The 20,910-nt window shown below is 52.2% G+C and overlaps 1 long non-coding RNA gene across 1 annotated transcript; it reads right to left on the reverse strand.

Annotated features, from left to right (window-relative positions):
• Positions 1–1,639: 1,639 nt before the first annotated feature.
• Positions 1,640–4,771, reverse strand: LOC141931986 (uncharacterized). The gene is made up of 2 exons (XR_012625726.1): positions 4,655–4,771; positions 1,640–1,986 (listed from the first exon to the last, which is right to left on the reverse strand). It is a non-coding gene; the product is annotated as an uncharacterized LOC141931986 (long non-coding RNA).
• Positions 4,772–20,910: the final 16,139 nt, after the last annotated feature.

Below are 20,910 nucleotides of genomic sequence, written 5' to 3' on the forward strand. Positions count from 1 at the left end.
AGCCGGGCATGGGGATGGGGATGGGAGGGGGTCATCTGGCACTGAGGAGGTGGCATAGGACGCTTGGCAAGTCACATCCCTTCACAGGGAGACGTGGCTCTTCCCATCCCTGGGGTCTCGGGTGGAGATAAGTGGGAGCTGTTGGAGCCTGGAGTGCTGGGGTCTGCCAGGGGACGTGGCTAGAGCTTTCCCCCTCCTCCCACCCCCGCTGACCGCTGTGGGCTTCAAAACCCCCACGATGGGCTGCAACTTCTCATAAAATGGGGTCTTAACTACCTGATTAAGTCTCCCCAGCTAAAGCGATGCAGGCACTAATTTGAGGTTGGTTCCCAAATTGGGGATTGTGTTGTTACTTTATTTAAAATGCAGCGATGAATAGAGGCAGGGAAGGAGGAGGGTGATTATATCTGCCTGCTCGGGATCGAGGAGAAAAGAGCGGAGAGTCCCAGACCCCAGAAACATCAAAGCCAGAACAAAAAACCTCTTTCTTTGAGAGCTGAAAACCTTCTGCTCCTGAAAGGGGCTTTAAGTGGTGGCTCTTCGTAGGTCTTTCATGCCAACAGCTTTTCTGCTTGTAAAAGGGCAGCTTTGAGGACGGGAACAAGCCCTGGCTAAAGGGTGGGCTGGAGGGAGAAGGAGGGCTGCCTACCGAGATGGGAGAGGGCTTCAGAAATTGAGGAGTGCCAGAGGGGAAGGCAGCCGGGGATGGTGCGCAGCCGCTCTCACAGGCAGTTTTTTGGAATTTAACCGGCATGAAATTGAGCCCAAACGCGCATCCCCGCGAAGCCACGAGCAGTTAATTCACTGGGCCATTGGGGAAATTCGGAGGAGGGGAGCAGGATAAAGAAAGAGCATCCACGCTCGGTTGGCTGGGCGTGCAGATGGAGCAGGAGCAGTGGAGGGGATGCCGTGCCCCTCTCCTCCTCGCCCTCCCCGGCCCCTCTGCAGACCCGCGGGAGGGGAGCAGAAAGGCCATAAAGGGAGGGTGAGAGAGCCATCACTTGCCGGTCCCCTGAATGACAGCCTCTTGAGTGAGGCACCATATGCCGGCTCATGCCTCCCGATCGGGAGTTTTTTCAGCGGGTGCTGGCTGCACAAATTGGTACAATTCAGCTCTCGAGCTCCTCAGCTGGTCTCCACACCCCACTTGACATGGGAGCGACCTCTCTTTTGTGGGTCCCGGGGAGAGGGGAGGGGGGACCCCAGGGTGGTGGCGGATGAATCGGAGGCTGTTCCCCCTCGCATTCAGACAGCCCTCGGAGAAGGAGAGGGGGGAGAGGGAGCAAAGGTGCCCAATTAAATGCACATTTATAGCCGATGCCGAGTAAACAGTTGATTGCATACGCGGCGCTTGGTGGAGCACGGGGGGGGCCAAAGCAGCGCACGGGAGCCAGCCCCGGCTTTGGCTGCTGCGCCGGGGCACACCAAAATGCCGCCTTTGCCACGGAAAACATTGACACTGGTTTAATTTTTTTCTTTAATCATCCCAGCCCGAGGGGATGGCAGGGCCGGGCAGGGGCCAACTCTTTGCTGTTATGTCTGGGCTTCTTTTCACAGTAAATGCAAATATTCTGCAGAAAGCAGGTCCTTTTAGCAAAAAAAACAGTGTATTGCCATAGAAAAACTTTTAGCAGAGACATTTTGACTTCTCTTTCTGGTCCAACTTTGTTTAATACAATGCCAAGCCAAATTCCCTCCTTGTGCATGCAGCCCCTTGCTGTTAACTTGCACCTACGAGTACATAGCTGTTGTAGTATATACCCGCGTTGTTTAAAGTTTCCTCAGACAGTGAAAATGTGAGAGGCTGTTTTGTTTGTTCGACTGATTGCTGAAGAGCAAAACATTTTGAGCCGTTTACAGCGCTCTCTTCGCTGCTTCCTTCCCCGTTCGGACGAGGCGAAGCGCTGAGCACGTCAATCTGTTGATGGCCAGGTGATGCTGTGGTGCTGGCGGGGAAGGATTTTCCATTCCAGCTGCTCCTGCCATCTGGGGAAATCAAAAGGAGGGGATTGGATCAGCTGGTCGAATTAAAAAATGTGAAACTTGTTTCAGATGAGTTGTCTAATAGATTCAGCGAAAGGTAGATCAGCGACTGTTTTTCCTTTGGAAAGGAAACATTTTTTAATCTGTTATACAATGGAAATGCCCCACGGGGGCTGATAAGTCTTGTCATTTAATTATCCTTTAGGCTCCTGTGTGTTGGTTAAAAACTCTCTTCATTTGGTTCTTCACCGTATTGTCCTTGCCTATCTAGTGTGGCAGGGCGATAAGTCCAAGGAAATAGAAATGTAGAGAGGAGGAAGGCTGCTCAGCGGTGGGTGGAAGGGGCTGCTTTCTGCCTCGACTTCTCTGTCTGAGCAGTGGGAGAGTGGCTGGAAGGGTCTGCTGCGGGGAGAGGTGCTGCTGGAGCGGGTCTGCATCACCGCTGACCTCCAGGTCGAGCGCTTTTGCTATCTGGATCCTGATTCCTTGTCTCCTCTTAGAAATAACGTGCAATGCCCTGTGCAAAGCACAAACCTGCACTGGGCTCCTCACAGAGAGCACGGACACTGCAGGGAGGAGAAACTTTCATCTTTGCATAGAAAGACCACAAAAATCTGACCAGGCCTTAAGCTTTATTTATATTAGGAGGTTTCAAGTACCCCTAAAAGGTAGCTGTGGTGAAAACAAGTATTCAGCACTGAGAGAAATCAACTTTTATTAACGAATTTGAAAGAAAGGGGATTAATCTTGTTATTTAAATATTTTCTGAAGCAGCACAGAAGTTCTCCATCGTGGGTAGCGCTGTGTTTTCCTCATTCCCAGGGACAGGTTTGATTTTAAACATGTAATTTGTTCAGCAATTAGGGGTCTCCTCTGCTCTGCATACAGGCACGTCACTGCTATTCATGTCACTGGGAGAGGCAGAAGCCCGTGGGCGGGAGAATGGACCCCTTGATGTTTAATGTGGCCTAATCTCTGGTGGGGCTGGGGAAATGTAAATAGGAAGGCTGACGGAGTGAGCCTTGAAAAATGAGCTCATCTGCACTCATGCCCTCAGGACCCGATCCGGAGCCGTTCACAACCCTCGGGACTCCCACGGGTGAAGGATTTGGCCTTCACTGTCTTCGGTTAGTGCCGGTGGAGGTTCATGGCAGCCCGGCACACGTCTGGTCAGCAGTGAGACACCCCATGCAGCCCATCACAAGCCCAGAGCTTTGGTCACACATCCAGCACCCTTGAGATATCTCACCTTACTTCAACCCTTTCTGTTCATCATCAGGAGCTGAATTAATAAGTGATGGCTACAGTGGAAGGAGGGCAGCTCCTGGTGCTGTATTTAAGCCTCTGTCCTTAAACATCCTGTGCAGAGATGGGCATCCCTTCTGCTGCTTGGGGCGAGGAGGGCAGCAGCAGCCTCTTGGGCAGGTTAACGGTGGGGGAGATGTCATCCATACCAAGGCAGCGCCGGCAGAAGGATGAGCCAGTGTGTGGGGACGTGCCAGCAGCTGGGCCGTGTGCTCTGAGTGGGATGGGGAGAGCCAGGGCAGGGAAGGGCTGGCACAGCCGTGGCTCACACGCACAGCTGGGTGCCAGCCAGCTCCCTGGCAGGGGCACCAACGGGAACAGGGCAGGGAGAGTGAGAAGGAAGCAGTTGCAAGTGTCAGGTTTAGCACCCAGCAAAGTGCTTGTGCAGAAAAAAGGGCTGTTCATCTTGGGCTGTTGCCCAGTGCGGGCTCTGCGTGGGTTGAGCAGGTTTATATGCTCCGGGCCAGCCAGCCCCTGGAGCTGCGTCTCTCCTGGCACCAGGCGAGGGGACAAGAGTGGGCCCGCTGCTCCTGCTCGGACCCATCCGGCTGCGGGGAGGTAAAGACCTTGGCCCCGCTACCTTTACAGCTAAATCAGCGCTTGGTGTTTTGATCAGACAAAGGCTGTTGCTAGATACGTGGCATCTGTTAACAGACTACTGCTGTCATTAGCTGCAACCAGGCATCTGCTGCTCCAACCCAACACGTAACAGATGCCAGTTTGGAAGGAGTGGGGGCAGGGAAACCCCGAAGCTCTAATATTTCACTTTTCTACCGACGGCCCTTCACAGTTGGCAGTGGGGCCGGTCGCACCTCGGCAACTGCGGTGTTCAGATGAAACCTGCTCCTCTTGCAAATACCTCCCCACATCCCTGCCCCAAGCACTCCCTCTTCGCTCCCCCCAGCTCCGGCTGCAGCACGAGCCGATTCCCCGCTCGTGTGGCTCCTTCATATGGCCACATGCAAATCCCCGAGGTGGTTTGGGCATGTGGTGCTCAGCATTGGTGCTGGCACGGCCGGCTTAATCTGCAGCCCTGGAGCCGGCATCGCCCTGTGCCAGGCTGGGAGAAGGCACGGCTGCAGCGAGCGAGAGCAGCCCTGGGGACTGTCCCGCAGACCCCCAGCTTTTAGATGAGACATAAATCCCTAAAATAATAATAATAATGATGTACAAGGAAAGGTACAGGGGTTTTGAATCAGCCCAACTTTCAGGTTTTTGAAGCATGTTCTGGGATGGATGAGGAGAAAAGGGGAAAAGCGCTTGTTCTATGGGGCTTTTCCCCTAATACCGTACAAATGGGAAGACGAGGACCCTGTACTGATGGGTAATGAGACAATATCAATGTGATGTGTTGTTAGTACCGTACCAAATAGGCTTTTAATTTTCTGGGGAGGTGTGGTGCATCTCTGCAGTGCCAGCATCAATCATCGTCACGAGGTCCAGGTCCCGGCTCTCCCGGGGGCCTTTCATTGTAAAGGATTCCCTCTCCCTCTGACTAGGGGCTGTTCTACCTCCGTGGCGATGCCTCTCGCAGACTAATTGCTGATTTGTTCTCCTTATGATGATAGAGCTCATGTCACTGCAAAACAGAACATCAGGATAAAGTCTTTAAAGTGGCTGTGCAGCTGGAAAACTAATGTACAGTCCCTTCTGGTTAAAAAATAATAAATAAAATAGTGTTATTGGTAGCAAGTACACAAGTAATGTCCATTAGTGGTTGGAAATTAGTATGGGTTTGGTCATAAGCTGCTCAATACCCGGTTAACATGGCCATTTCCTCAGATATCTCTCCTCCTTTTCTCCCAAATCTTTGTAACCAACTTTCTTTTGGTTTCCTCTGGTTCCTTGGGGAACTGGGAGCGCTCTGGAGATTTCTTGTGCCAGAGGGCAGAGGCTCTGCTTGTAGAGGTGGGAAAAGCCTTTCCTGTTTTGTAATTCCTGATCCTCAAGCCCTTCAGCCCCAGCCCAGCTCTCCTTCCCCACTATCAGTCATATTTATCAAGACACATTTGTTGTGGCTCCTAAAGTTCAGCAGAGAGAAGTTGTCGAAGACACAGAGGACATTAAGGTGACTGGCTGTCGCTGGACTTCAGTGGGAATGGCCTCTGCCTTGCATGGGGATCAGTAGAATATCTGGCCCTGGTGCTATGGAGCCAAGACCCATTTCCCAAAGTAATTTGGTACGTAAGAGCCAGTTTCACGGAAAAGGAGGGCGTTGGGGCTCTGTGGTCATGCAGGGAGGGAGTTTGGGAAGTACTGAAGCACCCAAGGCGGCGTGGTGGGCATGCTGATGTTGGAGAGCATCGCCCATTTGTTCACACCCTCTAAAAGCCTGGGAACTTCCAGATTATATTGATGTCACCTCGGCTGCTGCTCCCTCCAAAATAAGGAACGTTTGGGGGTGATTTCCAAGCATGAGATTGCTCAGGAGGGTTAAATCCGTTTTCCTGCAAAGGGGCACGAGAGTGGTGCTGCGCTGGGCGCCAGCCCCAGTGTGGAGGGAAGCACCCAGCTCGGGCACCCCGGCTCAGCAGCCCCATCGCCCTCTCTGCTCTTTGCCGGCATGGGGGACAGAGCGATGCAGAGGGAGAAGGGAGAAGAGACAAAATGTTTGTCTGAGAAACTACTCAGGGGGGAAAAAAAAGTATCGTTAAAAAAAGGAGGTGGCAAAGCGGTGGCTGCGGCCCCTTCCCCAGATGCAATCCCACTCCTGTAATTTCTGGGGGAATTGGTTCATCTTGGGTGCAGATATATTTGTGTCAAGGTGCAGCTGCACAGATAGCCTGACTCTATGCATAGTAAGAGGCTTTCAGAGAAAGAGGTTATGCCCAGAGCAAGGCCTTATCAGAGCAAGCTGCCTGCCATTTATCTGGTTCCCTATCAAATATGAAAACAGGCCTCAATCTGCTGCTTCTATTTTCCCTGTGAAGGCTATGGGTGGAATAATAATTTAGTCCAGTTTTTTTGTTTCTGACGCTAACCTTCTGCCAAACTCTGCTCTTCCCAACTTCCCCGGGCGGCTCGGCAGCGGCCACGCTCGGGCGCCCACTGGGCTGGCTCCGGCACATTTGTGGGTGCCGGTGTGTGAAATCAGCCGAGCCCAAACCTTCAGGGAAAGAAGAGGTCTCTGTATTCAGGAGGGGGTTTTACATGTGTCGTCCTGTGCAGGGCTCGCGGAGTATCTGTCACTTACCAGTTTAATATCATTGTAATTATTCATTATTTGTATTACAGTAGCCCCTAGAGGCCTCACCAGCTCCAGGGCTGGGTCCCCGTGCGATGGGATGGATGCAGCCCTGGCCCCATGGCCCTCCCGCATGGGCAGTGGGACAGGAATGTCCTGGGGACTTAGGGGGACACGTGCCGACCCCCAGGCTGCACCCAGCCCCTCCATGCACCCAGCCCTTAGCAAAGCACCCGCTTACTTCGAGCCAAAGCTGGATATGTCCTTAGAGCCACCCTAAAGCGCAGGGTGTCACCCCTGGGTGCTGCAGCAGGAGGGATGGGGCCATGTGGGGTGCGCCTGGGGGGCACAGGACCTGTGGGGCAGAGCCTGGGACAGATTCCCTGGAGCTCTGGGGTGGGCCTGGGGCTCCCCGTCACCTCTGGCCACACCGAGCCAGAAGCCTGCCAGCCGGGCTGTGCCCTGCACCCTCATCTCATACACCTTCACTGTAATCTCCCGCCGCCCCGAGACAGCTTATGCTGCTTAATGCAAACCTGGCTCGCCTGGCAGAGGACGAGAGGCTGAGCGGAGGGTAACTCTGAGGGTGAAGCTTAGCCCAGGGGCATGGCAGTGGGAGAGGAAAGCTGTGGCATGAAACTCCAGCCCTGTGCCTGCTCTTCCCTCCCTCCACCGTCCGTCCTGCGGGGCCTCCCTGCTGCAGTAATAAGGCCTGAAAAGCCACTGCTTACATTTTTAATTCCATATCTGTGTCTAACTGCTGATGCTAAACTCCGATCCCACAGCTTCTGAGGGCAATGTGATCCACATGTTAATATTTTAAGCCAGCCACTAATATTTTTATGTGGGAAATTGAGATTTTCTACGGTTGCTGGATGAGCAGGCCATTTCTCCACGCTGGAGTATGAAAACCGTGGCTGGGGAAAACATTATTTTACATATTTGTATTTCTCTGGGCTGACGTCCCGCGCCAAGAGGGGTGACGGCTCTCCAGCTCATCGCCACACTGGCTCCGTCCTGACAGGAGACTCACCCAAAACCCGCCCACTCCTGCGCCGTCTGACGTGGGCAGACGCCCGGGGCAGCCAAGCGATGAGGAAAACGCAGTAGTGGCCCGAAGGCAGGGGGACAGAGGCAACAGCTCTGCTGGAGGGTCCCCGCAGTGCCGTGCCAGTAGCTTTCTCTCCCCCCTCACGCCGCCGGGCACCATGGCCCCTCTTGGTACGGGCGGCAGTGACGACAGCACAGCTGTAAGGTGGGATGGTGCCTGCGCAGCTGTGAAACCCCCCGTGCTGTGGCTGTCCCTGGCTGTCCTGCTGCCCCCGTGTCACCAGGATGGGATCAAAGTGCATTTTTTATTTATTTATTCTCAAATGAAGTGGCTGTTTCTCATCAGACCCTTCTTTCTCCTGCAGCTGAATGCTTTGTGTTTTTAAAAACCCAAGAGCAGAGATCTATTTATAAAACTCAAACTCCTCTTGACAGGTGGCAAACCCTGTCTAACCAGCTAGTTAGGAAGTCGAGGGAGGTGGGCAGTGCCCTGGTCACCTGCCTGCCACCCGAGCCCATCGCTGAAGTAGCAGACAGTCCATCTGGTGCCATGAGTTGATGTGAGAGGCAGTGTCTCTCCCTAACGGCTGCCTATAAATCACATTTATGGGCCGCAGTCATGGTCCAGGCAGCGCTGCCTGGACAGAGTGTTTGGCAGCGCCGCGGCCAGGGTCACGGGCAGCTGTAAATTGTCACCTAAACGCAGGGGAGCCAAAGCTGCTCCGGAGTCAGCGCTGGGACGCAGGGCAGGGGCCTGCATGGAGGCATGCACGGACACACACGGAGGCGTACACACTCACACACGGAGGTGTGCACACTCACACACGTGTTCTTGCCCCCTCGCCGCGGCCCTAAACCTCCGCTGACAAGCAGGCAGACGGTGGCAAAGCTTAAATGAACTGCAGACAAGTGTCCGTGTCCCCAGCCTAATCACTCAATCTCCACGGCTGCTGACATGCTGCATTATCAAAATCTGTGGAAGTGCACGCTCGGGCTGGGCTTTGGAGCTTAGCGACGTCTTTGTCAGCTCAACATTTAACCCAAAACCTTGCCTGTGTTTCCCTGCCACGCTCCGTGCGTCAGGAGTCAGGGGCTTTATGAGATGGGGTGGTGGTGGTGCTGGCCAGGCACCGCAGATCAAAGCCTTTCTCCAGCTCGGCAGCGACTGGAGGTGGATCTGGGGGATCTGTGAGTGGCCAAAGCTGGGGACATTCCCCTCTGGTCCCACTGTGGGGACTGGCAGGGCAGACACAGCCCCACGCATGCCCCTCGGCCCCGGCACCCAGCCCACGGCAGAGCACAGAGCTGCTCTTGCCTATAGCTACAAACCTGAGAAAAAGGGAAGTGGAAACAGGGGAAGCTCCAAAGACCATTACCCCAATTACACCAAGAGATTTTTTTCGCAATCATAAAATTTCAGCTTTAAAAGAAACAAAAGCTGCAGGTGTTTGGTGAGCTGGAACTTACGGTTCTGGAGGAGGCAGGAGGCTGAGTTCACTCCCTTCGGGCATCCTCCCTCCTTACTGTCCACCTCCATTGACCTGTTCCATGGACATGAGGTAGGATGACCAAATATTTTAAAATAAAAACTTACGGAAATACTCTTCACTGCATAAAGCAGCCTCTTTCTGCTGCTAAAAATTGAAAGCATTCTTGGGGTTTAAGCAGATTACAGATGAAAGTGGATAAATATTGAGACAGATGCACCTCAGTATCTTTCCAGTAGTTAAACATGCATTTTGTATGTATGGACTTTAACGAGTGCTCCCAGATTTTGACCCGCTGGTATAGATTACTGTGAGAGAGAACCTGCCAGGCCCACATCATTGTTTAAGACAAGTCCATGATGCAAATTGGCAGACAAAGCAGTGAGCAGTCAATACAGATTAGAATTAAGTCTCTCCTCTTGTCCACAACCAGGGGCCCTGCATTGATCGGATTGCAAACGCCAGAAACCTGGGCCTTGCCCAAAGTGGCGGGGAGGGAGCAGGAGCCTGGGCCCAGCTGGGAAGGTGCCATCGCTTGACTCCCCGTCCCGGTGCCTGGCCTCAGCATCCGCAGAAATCAGCCCCCAGCCAAGCAGGTAGCCTTGATGCCAGCACCTGGTATAGAGGCGCCTTAAGAAATCCTGGCAGAGGAGTGCAGAGGGGGTCAAAACTGTGGTTTAACACAGGTTGAAGATTAAACGCACATCTAAACAGATCCTGCACTGGCGCCTCTTCCAGTCTCACGGGAATTAGCAGAAACATCCACCAGTATTTTCCTCTCCTCTTCCATCGTTTTCCAAGACGACCCGGCTCACACCCTGCTTTGCCTTTTCCACCAGTGTTCACATCAGTGGGATTTTTGCCTTCACAGACGGGGGGAACAGGGCTTGGTTGTGCAGACCCCCACCCGTCGGTGCTCGGAGGGCGTCCGCACACCGCTCCCGGCGCAGGAAGGGTTTGCCCTGCCCGCAGGCAGCCTGTGCCCGCCAGCGAGGGGGAACCGCACCTTCCCGCCGTGAGTAATGGCCATTTCAGGGGGTTCAATTAGCCGCCGGCCCATAGGGTGACATACGCTCACAAAAACCTGCTTGAATGCTTAAGAATAATGAGTGCATTCATAAAAATCAAAGTTTGCGCCTTGTAATTTGTCTCAGAGAATGAAAGGCTATTTTTGTTGGTTCACCCGTTTCCTACGAGTACTTTGCCTGGCTATAATTTCAGCCATGGTTCACCATCTACCTCTTACTGCGTTGCCAGCGGAACAAACAGCAAATATATCCTGCATGGGGACACCCCGACTGCAGGCCTGGCTTTAAGTGCCACCAAAAATGAAATCAGTTGGTGCTTGGTGTTTCTGGAAACACAGCTAGGGATATGAAATCAGTCATATTTGTTTCGCAGGGAGGCAAAGGGATTGAGCTTAGTGATTTCTTGTTTTGCTTCTGCAGAGGATCTGTGGTGTCTTGTAACGCTGTGATAGCAGATTTCCTCGTGCTGCAGAATTACCCCAGAAATGCAAATATCTCTATCAGTCAGGATCCAGAGTGGCAAACCACAGCCCTGAGTGACCCTCAGCCCTCCTGCTCGCGCTCTCGACCTCTGGTGCATTTTCTCCTCAAAATAATTTATTAGATAGAGGCTGCAAGAAATAATCTATCTTTTTTTTTTCCATTTGTGTTCCTATGCAAATGAATTCCTACTAACTTTTATTTTCTTTATTTCCCAATTGTCATGCAAAACTCATCTCTCTGAACTGTAGCTCCTCTCGACTTTTTTGTTCTCCCTGAGGAAATTCCCTCTATTATGGCCAAGGGCAAAGCTTGGGTGTGCTGCTGGCGTTGACAAGGCGTTTCAGCAAAAGGCCACAAGCCTTTCTCACCCCAGCGGGGTCGGCGGAGGGGAGTACAATCACCCCCTGCTCGCTGAGAAAAAGGGGGGCTGCAGAGGTTAAAAGGCTTGCGCAAATATCTACAAGGGGAAGAAGCTATGCAGGAGCCAGGTCAGGTCCAGCCTGACAGCAATCTTAAACTCTTAAGAGCTTAAAGATCTTAAGAGTTGGGCTCTGTGAAACATTTGGACTTAAACCAGTGGGGATATGGGGGTTTGGGGCGCTGGCACATCTGGGTTTAAGTTACAGACTCTGGTTCTGGGCACCCTGCGGTGGCCTTGGCCATTGGGCCATCCTTGATCTTCACCACTTGGCACCAGCTTTGTCCCTAATCTGAGACTTGATTTCCTCAGCCCAGACGCACAGCCGCAGCCGGCAGTGGTACGGGCCAGAGAGGCTCACCCCTGGCACGGAGGTTTGAGTGTGCAAAGGCTCTGAGCAGTGTTAGAGCATGCGTGTGTCACTGAAAGGCTTGGGGATGAAAATGGAAAATATTGAATTACTGCTTCTTTCCTATTTCATAAAAACAATCTGTATTGTGTCTTTTAGCTGGTTTTTCCCCCATGAGATATTCCTGTTGCTCGGGGCTGGGAAGCTCCTGGTTTTGCTGGGGGGTTGCTGCCGTGCTGGCCTCTGGCTGGGGCTCCTCCACGCAGCGCTGCGGCAGTCGGGCAGCTCTCCCTGCCTCTTCCGCATGCTGAGTTTTCCCCATGCACCCCCTCTGGGAGAAAGCTACCTGGCTGGGGCAAAAGAAGGTGAAAAAAGATCACAACAGGCAATATTGTACATGTAGAGCTAAACCTTCGGCAGCCGCCGAAGAGCCCCCCGGCAGCACAGTGGCCTTTGTTCGTGCTCCCTCGCCCCGCGGAGCCTGCCTGCCTCCCCTCTCCCAGGCAAGCCTTTGAATTTTTATGCCAGTGCCTTTCTTTGCATTGACCAGAGTTTATCACATATCTCTGGTTGGGATCCTGCCTAGCTTAGCATAAGACAAAAATGGGGAAAAGAAAAAAAAAAAATCGGCTGAATAATAGGAGGGATTTGTAGCAGCTGAGGATTTGCATTCAAATGTTCGCCAGCCTCCTCTGAGCTTGAGTTTTATCATGTCTTTACAGCCAACAGCTTGTTTATGAATAAAAAATGTGGCATGAAACCAGAGGAGTGAGTTGTCTTTGTTTTGTCAAGTGTGCGGAGACAAAATGCTTGCTTCTCACAAGTCTTCACTTCATACAAGTCTTCTGGGACGGGGGCAGCTGGCCGCGGGCTGCTACCTGCGCGTTGCCATGGCCAGCGGCACCTCCGTGCACCCCTCCATATGCATGAGCCCCGAGCGGGACCCTCCGGGCGCCTATGCAAAGCAGCCCCTGCTTTGACAGGCAGCCACTTTATTAACTCATTAAGCTCATCTTGTTCCTTTAAATGCAGTATAATTACAAATAAAGCTGTCACACTTTGTTTGCAGTTATATAATTTAGCTAAGTGCCGCTACGACCTGGGCTTCAAGGAGGAAAGGGAGGTTAGGAGCCAGGGCCACCGCGGTGCACGGAGCGGAGGGAAGAGCCGGGGAAGTTTGAGGCTGTCCTCGACGTGGCTCTGCCGGCAGGGACGGGTCTGGATGGCAAACCGAAGGGGGAATCTGCAATAAGCCCATCAGCTCCGGTGCGCTGGCACAAGGAGCACCCCTCCTCCCTTCGCCGCAGCTGCTGGAAAGGGAGAGAAGGACAGGGAGAGCCCCGGGTCGGCCGCGCGCCGGCGGGGCCCTGGCCGTGCAGTGTACTCCTTCGTTTGCAATTAGAAAAGCACCGGCGCCATGTTCAGCTAAAGCGGGAAAGTCGCTCGTCTCTCTTCTGGCAGCGTTTTGCGGCCCTGTGCGGGAGGCGAAGGGCTGGCAAGCGGAGCGGTGGCGTGCCCCCACCTCTGCCTCCAGCCGGAATACAGAGCAGGGCTGGGAGCATCATTGGTAGTCAGGGCACAGAGCCAGGAGGGACGCGGGCTGGAAACCGGAGTGGGAGAGAGGAGGAGAAGCAAAGGAGGCGACGACATTCACAGAGCGGAGGGAAACGGAGGGATAGGGAAGAGATGGGCAGGAAAACTTGGAAGGAAAATGCTGCGAGCCCTCTGCTTCGTCTGCCTTCGGCAGGGGAGCGCGTGAAAGGCATCTGCCACGAGCCCCGGCCGGCGTGCGGCGGGATGCGCGGTGGGAAACGGTTGCTTGTAACAGGGACGGGGGCTTAATGCTGGGGAGGGGGTGACACGCAGCAAGGACCTGGAGTAGCTGGCAGGGCTGGCGAAGGATATATCCCATCAGAAAGCATATTGGGTTGTTGAAGAGAATACTTTTTTATTATTTCTATCCTTTCTGGAGGGGCGGAAGAAAGAATAAGTATTTATACAGGTGAGAATAAGCAAAATTATGCAAGGAGGCTTTTTTAATGCCTGGTTCAGCTGCAGTCCCCTTCCTTGTGGGAGAAGGAGAAGGTCTCGTTCAGCGATAGTCCTGGCACAGGCCTCTGCCGCTTGGCTTTTGTGTTCCGTCTCTGTCCACCCAAGTGCACTTGGAAAGTGGGATAATATTATATTGGGGGAGGGAAAAATAGGGGGATCGGGTTAGTGAGAAATTTCAGCCACAAACACTTAAAGAAAATTGGTAGAAGATGCGCACATACGAAAGCATCCCTGACTTCTCTGCACAGAACGGACTTTCCCGGGCACGGGAAGGAGCAGAAAGCCTGGTGTCTGCTCGTGGAGGTGGCGGGGAGCCCTTCTGCACTCTGCTCAGGCAGGGGGGTCTGGCCCAGCACCGTGGTGGCCCTGGGACTTTGCTCTGCCTTCCCCAGGGCTTGCAGGACGAGCCCCTGCGTCAGCAAAAGTTAAGGCTGGTATCTTCAAAAGGGCTGGACAAATTAGCACCTGATTAAGGCCCCAAATGCCTTTGGGCCTGCTGGATAACCCCACTCTGATGAGATTAAAAGATGATGGGTTGGTGCTGGTAGATGATACGTTCCTGGCAGAGAGCTGGAGGGGGATCTACAGCCCCCGGCACCCACACCGGAGCGAGCACCGCGGGGCAGGAGCCAGCGCTGGCACGTCCCGCTCGCCTCCTCGGGGCACAGCAGCCCTTGCTGCCCTTCCTCACGCATGGCTGGGGCAAAACCTGACCTCATCTGAGTGGGAGGGACGGGGCCCTGCTCCGGCTTGCACACCCGCGTCCTGCGAGGACGAGGAAAAGGCTTGTCACGCACAGCGCACTGTAATAAAGAACAGCTCGTTTAAAAGTCCTAGCGAGGGAAACAATGGGCCGTGATTCATTTTCCTGGTTTTGCAGAAACTCCTCTAAGGCCGTGTCCTAGATTTAGCACAGGTTCTGATAAGGCTGAAAGAGATAAGTCCCAGATTGTACTGCTGTGCCCAACAGACTGGTTACATCGTGCTTGATGACACTTCAGACCCGTTGTCATGACCCCATATAATCCGGCATCCTGGACCATCTGACACACATTTACACTTAACATTTTGTTAGAGACTCTATAAATGAGATCTCTTTGACCTTCAATCCTTGGCTAATTGCTAGTTTCATGTACAAGACTAGCCTAATTTTACGTGATAATTACCTGAAAGTGGCAATACATATGGCATTGCATGTTTGAAATGTCAGAACTGGAAAAATATCAAGTGGCTGGAGTCTTAGGCAAATGGAGGGAGTGGAAGGGTCAGAACAATATACTTTACTGCTCAAATGATGAAGAGAGACTATATATCACTGTAAACCCTAGTAAACAGTATACATCTGTAATAAATCCTGTGCATAATGTTTGTTGAAAGGGGTTGTATCCATGTGCGGCTGGATGCTAAGGCAGCCATAAAACAAAAAGAGATCTCGAATTTGCAAGCGGTTAAGTCATTCATTCAACTTGTTTCTTTTCACCAAGGAATCCACACTCCGTACATTGTCCAATAATCCTGAATTTCTCCTACCACATTGGTGCAAATCTGATAACCTCCCACTGCCAGCATGGCACGGGTAAGGGGTGAGGAGCAGCAGCAGGGAGCTGTCACAGGGGGTGTCTGAACAAAGCTTTACATGTTTGGGGGAGTCCTGAGGGAAAAAAATACCCTATTGCTGCAGCTGAGTGGGTGCTGGGTGGGTCAACCTGGCCATGTGGTGTCTGGTGAGGAAGCGGGAGTGGGACGGGGTGGTGGGGAGCAGCACCCCAAAAACATCCAACCCTTGGCAGGATCCACCTGGAGAAGCGCTGGTGTCCCGGGTCCTCCCTAATTGCTGGTTTGCTTTGCTGGAAGTATGATTATGCTGCTTGTTTGCTTACCAGGGTGTAACCACCAAACAATGTCACATCCTGTGTTTGGATTTAATTAATTGGTTAATAAGATTATAATTAGTGAAAATAAATTAAAATCACTTCAGTAATTAATTCACTGTAAACATTATTGACAACACTTCCTAAATACTGTAAACTCAGATTTAAAGCCCTGGTTAGGAAACCTGGGTTGTGGGACCGCTGTAATTAGAGGTGGAACACGCCTATTGGATTACTGAGCATATCTTCACAGAGGGGCAGGTTATGTGTCCATATATATATATATATGTGTATGTTGTTGGGGTTTTTAGCTTATCAGCTTTCTGATACTGCTTTCAATGTGTCAGTGATGCTCCTTTCCAAGAGACTTTTATTAAACTCATGAAAAATACATTTTCAGGTTCTCAGATGTCCCCTCTGATTGAGGTTGTCTCAAATTTTACAGCCCATTTTTAGACTCGCAATCCTGTTTTCTCCCCGAGGCTTCGTGCCAGCCCTGCTCTGTGTCCAGGCTGAGGACAGGGCTTTTAACATTTCCAAAAATGACACCCAGCGGATGAGGAGTTTCAGCGCAGGGTGTAGTGGGAGGTTTCTCCCAGAAAGGTTGATGGGGACCACGGCTCCATTGGCACTTGCCTCGCTGTGTCTGTCTGGAGGCTTGAAAAAAAAACAATCATAAAACCTTGCTATCTCTTCAGCAGCGTTGTTCTGCAGTGGCCTTTGGGGACGAAGGGAGGTCTTTGAGCGATAACACTGTGCCCACAGCTCTGCTACTCCCGTGCCGAGTGTTGGACTCTCTTGGGGCTTTGGGTCTGGAGTCGAGCAGCAAGATTTGGGCTGCAGCATCTTTTCCAGTCCCTTTTTCATCCTTTACCCTCTCTTGGGGCAGTCTGCAATGTAAATAGTGAAAATGTTCGCTGGAAAGAGGTCTCAAATACTATGTTTTAATTACAGTCCTCAAATTATAGGGTCAGTTTGCAATTAGAGGCAGAGCTAATTGTGTGCTCCCATCCTGTGCAATCAACATCTGTAGGAGCTGGGAAAGGTAAGCGCATGGACACACCACCACCACCCCCTTCCGCCGGCACCTCGTGCTTCCCGCTCAGCTAACAAAGCACATTTTGTAGCCAAACAACAAAATTCAAGGCATTTGCAGTGCATCTTCTCCCTGCCATGTCTCAACCCCGGCTTCTGTTTTCTCAATGGAAAAAGCTAATCCTTTTAAAAACATGTAAATTGGGAAACAGACCCGGTGGCAGCCCGAATCATGTCTCCTCCCAGGTGTCTGTTAAGCTTAAGCGCTTTTTCTTCTCTGTCCTTCTATGCAAACTGATAAGCAGTTGTTTTATCAGATAATAAAATGGTAAGCAGCAGGGTAAACAGGTTGGTAATAATTTTAGTGCAAAAGCTTTAGGGGAGCAAGAGGTATTTGAACTTCAGCCTCCTGTGACCAACTTGGCCATGTCTGGGCACTGCAGGTTGCTCATCTCCGCTAATAGTAAGAGGGGGCGACTGAATCCAGTATTTCTACCATGGGCTTGGGCGCTGGTACTGCAGCCCATTGGTGGTCTTGGGTGGCAAAGGTAGGGCCAAATGGACCTACCCTTTAAGAAAAAGCCATTATCAGCTAGAGCCTTTTATTTCTGTTTGCTTGTTAATTAGCAGAGAGTGGCCTGTGCAGGAAGGACCCCATGCAACAGCGCTTCCCAAAGGCCTGGCCATGCCTGCACCCACATCCCAGGGGATCTGCGGGGGGATTTGGGGCGTGCACTGGCTCCCTGGCCTGGCACTGGGGCTCGGTGGGTGCCATGGGATGGGGTATGTTTGCCTGTGCGGTGCTGCCCACCGCTGCTGTTGGTATTTCTGGTGTCTGAGCTGGCTCGTTCAGCGCAGAGCATCATCCCTGGCTACAGGCTGCAATGTATCTGTACCCAAAAATGCAGCTGACGTGGGAGCAGCAGGATTTTACCCTGTGGGAGGTTTGCCGTGTTATTTTACACCTTCCCAGTTTTGTTGGGTAAATACATTTGGCAGAGGGTAGGGCTGAGCTCTGTGCAGAGTAGCCCCCAGGCTCTTTGCAGACCCCGGGAACGCGGTGACCCATATTTGCTGGATCAAATAGCTGTGCTCCACAGAACTCCTGCTACAAGGTACAGTGGCTTGAGGCCATCTTCACACCTGCCTGCCCCCAGGACCGTGCAAAGCCGGGATCCGGCTCAGTAGCTGTACAAATATTTGGGCTGATTCTCCATAACGTCCCCCAGCCCGTGCAGGGAGTTTTGCCAAGCCCAGGCATGCAGAAACGTCCCTTGGGAGCCCACTCAGGGCTCTCTGCAGTAATGGGGTGGTTTTCTACGGGGACAGCTCTGCCTTGGTTCATCTTGCAGCCCCACAGAGATGCTGCACAACACCCACCAGCAGTCAGTGCTGGTCAGGACCAGACCCTTTTCCTTCCCCCAGCTGGCAAAGTCACTACTGAGGCCTGTGGCTCCGTCTGGGCCAGCATGGTGGGATGTGTCGTGCTTGAATCCCACAAGGAACATGTCAGTACCTGCTGGACATAGGCAGAAGACGTTCTGGCTTCACTTCTGTTCTAAAGGCCAGAGATCCCCGTTCACAGACCTGCTTACAAGGAGGCACCGAGCTTCCCTGGAGACCCAAATGTTGGTTTTTGCATGCTTTGGGGTAGCAACAACTCATTTTGGAGACGTATTGTCTCTCCTACCACATCCGTGGGCGCAAGGCACGATACGTGGTGGTAGGACACTGTTCCCCTCATGGTGTTTGGGCTGCAGGAGGTTGCCCGGGGCCGGAGTTGTGTTGTGAGTGGAGTGAAAGCTCAATGTGCCCCATGTGCGACACGCGTCCAGCCAGCCAGCAAACACCGCCGCCCAGATGCTGCCTTGTGTTAGCTTGCCTCTTCTTTTATACTTAAAGCATGCATCATATTTTGTGCTGACTTAATACAACATGGATAGTTGTACTTTCCAAGTAGCTGGCAACCCTTAATCAATGTTAATTGGCTCTAATTAGCATATGTTAATTAATGATATTTACTACAAATTAAAGGTATGAGTGCTCCCAGAGGGTTTCCTGTTCATCCAATTAGTGCCAATTAGTTGCAATTAACACGTGTAAATGAGATGCCATTGAACCCAAAACAAACAGCACATAGTCTGCCGTACTCGCTCGCAGTTGAACTTGAGCACGCGGTGGCAAGGGGAGGGGAGAGGGACCGCAGAGGGCTTTTAAATAACTGGAAGGTCTCTAACATCTATTTAAGCTGGCTCGTTATGTCTTATTTTGTCTCTCACTCTGTGCGAGCAAGTTGAAGGAAAGTTGATCTGAATAAAAGCCCTTGGCAGAGTAAATGGGACGTGTTTTCTTGTCTTGTTGGACTGTGAAAAGGACCATGTGCTCTTTTAAGAAAACAGCCATGTTTGTATTAGCACCTAGTCCTGGCTTTGCATTCAGCAGGGGGTTACGCAGCCCCGAAATCGAGCTCCTTCTGCACCCATCAGGAGTGTGGAGGGGCCTCAGCCCGATACTCTGGTGCAGACGTGGCACAAGAGAAGCCCATGGCTGTTCCAGAGGACACCGCTTATCTCAACCCCAATCTCCCCTTGTTATTTTTGCCCAGCCAATCTTCAGCACCGTCATCAAAAGGTGCGCTTTCGGTACTTTTCTGCTCATTTTTTTGGCCTGGAGGTAAACGCATTCGCAAAAGTTTCTTGCCCTCGGCTTCGATTGCACATGCAATCTGGCAGGCAGCAGAACAAATTGTCATAATTGTGTTTAATTAAAAAGCGTAAATGGATTATCTTCAGGTAAGGATGATTTATTTAACTAATCAGTCTGATCACAGAGAATGTATAGTCTGGAGATGGAAATCATTTGGGGGAAATGGGTAATTCCTTTTCCCATCAGCCCCAGAGTAAGGCAGGATTTTAGCACAAAATCCAGCCCAGAGAGAGGCACTAAGCCAAGCACACGACCCTTCATCCCAAGGGATATTTTTGAATGTCCTCTCGCCCCACGTCTCTTGCACTGGAGTTATTATTTTCCTTTTCCTTCCCATTTTCAGATGAAAACAGCTGTGCAATCCCATTTTTGCACGTTTTGTGCCATACACCATGGGCTTGGCCCAGGGCTCCACGGACACACAACCCCCCCGCCCCGTAAATTCAGCAGGGTGGGGAGGATAACCTTGGGTGGGACGGAGCTGGCAGCGCCGCAGCAACCGTTCCTGCAACGCAGGGGTACACGGTTCCGACGCAGAGCCCAGGGCCAGGCACCATAAATGCCAAACGAGCATAATTAATTGACCATCTGCTTGAAAAGCCAAGTATTGAGTGGCACTGAAGTATGACTGACGTGTCGTGAGCCTCTGAAATATCTCTGGAAGTTGGGTGCTTTGGATACCGATGTCTAGCTCAGACGTCCTGAGCTTTCCTTCAGTTTTATGTGAGTGCTCTTCGATTTTGGAAGGTGGAGGTGTTTCATGGCATGATGCAAAGCCTGCGGCTGGGGGGTTTGTCACCCCCAGGGTCTGGCGAGGAGAAAATACAAAGAGAAGGTGCCAGCCAGCACCCGTGCATCCAGAGAAGGGTCTTTGCAGACCTCAGTCCTCCTGTAAACCGAATAACAATTCCTTTGTGGTTACATGTTTGGGGAATTATTTGAAACCATTACATGAGCTGGGAAATAAGGCACCTGTGGTGTTTTCTGTTATTCCTAAGAAAATTCTCCTTGTGTTTAATAGGTGATGTTTAATAAAAATGAAAATGAGCTTATCCTGAGCAGGCATGCACGCCAAAAGCTGGCATTTAAATTAGAAATTATGATTTAATAACTTGTCAAGAAACTCACCAATGTAACAGCGTGATAATTATTGAAAGGAGGCTTCATAAATACTGGAATACCGTGATCTGTTATGAGAACCAAGCTCATAAACGCCCCGTGATCTCTGCTTGGGACTGGGCTGCAGACCTCTGGCCCTCACCAGCAGAAGGCTCTCAAAGATGTCCTGCCCTTAGGGCATCCCCATCCCAGGGATGAGGTACCTTCAGTTTTGCTTGGATCACTGTAGGGTTGCATCATTGCACCGGCGGTAATGGCAGTTGTACCCCAGGGGTGCACGGCGGGTGGGAGGGGCAGGCAGGGAACCACGGGTACGCGAGCAGAGCGGGAGGGGGGGCTCCAGGTCGGGGAGATGTGAGTGCAGTGCGATTTGGCGAGGTGGTAGCGGGGAGCTGGGTACCGCGCTGTGGGTTTAGCAGCAGCAGTGGCACAGCTTGGGGACAAGGACAGCACACGGCAGCAGGACAGGGCTGGGTTTGCCATTGCAAGCGAGCTGACATTGCAGGGAGCTCAGCCGTGGGGAGTCAGATCGGAGCTGCCCAGCGCTGGAGGCTGAGCAGACGGTGCGTGTCGGGGCGCTGGGGCCGGGGAGGGATGTGACAGACGGGGCTGGAGAGCTTTGCCCGGGGGAGGTTGGCCGTGGCCCAGGGACAGCGTCCGGTGTCCAGCTCTGCCGCTGCCGCGCTGAGCCAGCCCCACCGGGCGGGAGAACGCGGCTCTGCTCGCCGGAACCTCCGAGGTGCCGCTTAGAGACAGACCACGCTGGCTGGGCAGAGGCTTCTGTTCAAATAATCTGATAGCAAAAAATATTTATAGTCTTGGGAGGGCAAGATTGCTCCA

Source organism: Strix aluco, chromosome 19, assembly GCF_031877795.1.
Source record: "Strix aluco isolate bStrAlu1 chromosome 19, bStrAlu1.hap1, whole genome shotgun sequence".
Taxonomy (NCBI): Eukaryota; Metazoa; Chordata; class Aves; order Strigiformes; family Strigidae; genus Strix; species Strix aluco.